This window comes from Propithecus coquereli, unplaced genomic scaffold (assembly GCF_000956105.1).
Source record: "Propithecus coquereli isolate 6110/MARCELLA unplaced genomic scaffold, Pcoq_1.0 Scaffold31, whole genome shotgun sequence".
NCBI classification, from domain to species: Eukaryota; Metazoa; Chordata; class Mammalia; order Primates; family Indriidae; genus Propithecus; species Propithecus coquereli.
Window position 1 is genome coordinate 1,171,770 of NW_012148730.1, and position 1,756 is coordinate 1,173,525.

Sequence of the window (1,756 nt, forward strand, 5' to 3'; positions counted from 1 at the left end):
TCACAGCAACCTCAAACTCCTGGGCTCAAGCGATCCTCCTGCCTCAGCCTCCCAGACGCTAGGACTACAGGCATGTGCCACCATTCACGGCTAATTTTTCTATTTTTATTTTATTTTATTTTAGATAGAGTCTCTCTCTGTTGCCCTGGGTACAGTGCAGTGGAATCATTATAGCTCACGGCAACCTCAAATTCCTGGGCTCAAGCGATCCTCCTGCCTCAGCCTCCCGAGTAGCTGGGACTACAGGCGTGTGCCAGACCACTGGCTCATTTTTCTATTTTTAGTAGATCCGGGGTCTTGATTTTGCTCAGGCTGGTCTCAAACTCCTGACTGCAAGCAATCCTTGCACCTCGGCCTCCCAAAGTGCTAGGATTACAGGCACGAGCCACTGCGTCTGGCCTAGAACTCTAAGAATCTATAAGCACAAGAAAAATAAACCAATAGAAAGGTAGGCCAAAAAGTAGAATAGGCTCCTTTCAAAAGAGAAAACTCAAATGGCCAGTAGTTGAATGAAAAGATGCTCAACCTCATCACTAATCAGGGAAATGCAAATTAAAATCATAATAAAATAGTGTGTCCCACTCACTAGAATCATAAAAATTAAAAAGTCTGGAAAATACTGTGTTGGGAAGCATGTGGAGGAAGTGGAACTCTCATCCACTTCCATGGCTCATTGGAGTGTACATTTAGTTGATCACTTCAGAACAAAGTTTGGCATTACATAGTAAAGTTAAACATGTGCAAATCTCAGGGCCCAGGAATTCCGCTCCTGGGTATATACCTTAAAAAACTGTAGTATATGTGTGTCATTCCATCATCATATCCATCAATAGTAGAATGAATAAATTAATTAAAGTATATTCATGCAATGGCATATTATATAGCAGTGTAAATAAACCTCAACGACATGTACCCACATATATGAATCTCAAAAACCCAATGTTAAAACAAGCAAATCACAGAAGCATACATACATGCAGCCAGGTTCCATTTACAAAAAGTTCAGAACAGGAAAAATTAAACAATATAATTGTTTAGTGATGCATTTGTGATTAGTAAAACTATAAAGGAAAACAAGGGAAATGAGTACCTCAAATTTCAGGATAGTAGTTACATCTGGTGAGGGAGGAAGAGTAGAAAAAGAAGGATGTGATCAGGGAAGGGCACATAAAGGGCTTTAAGATACTGAAAATAAATACCCTACATTTTAAACCTGGACAGTGAACACAGATATTTATTCCTTAAAATCATTCTCTAAGTTACATATATATGTTTTATACACTATTCTGTGTATATTTTACCATTTTAGAAAAGGAAAAAAATAATCAGTGCCCAGAGCTGCACATGCAACTCTAGCTAATCCATTGTACTAGAAGACAATCGCCTCCCTTGTTTTTTTTTTTGTTTGTTTTTGTTTTGTTTTGTTTTTTTTAAACAGGATCTCTCTGTCGCCCAGGCTGGAGTATAGTGGCCTCATCACAGTTCACAGCAACCTCAAACTCCTGCGCTCAAGCGATCCTCCCATCTCAGCCTCCAGAGTAGCTGGGACTACAGGCAAGTGCCACCATGCCCAGCTAATTTTTCTATTTTTTCCAGAGACCACGTCTCTTCCTCTTGCTCAGGCTGGTCCCAAACTCCTGGCCTCAAGCCATCCTCCTGCCTCAGCCACCCAAAGCAGTAGGAGTACAGGCGTGAGCCACCGAGCCTGGCCAACCCCCCAGTTTTGAGTGTTCTACCCGTGTTTTTTTTTTTTTTT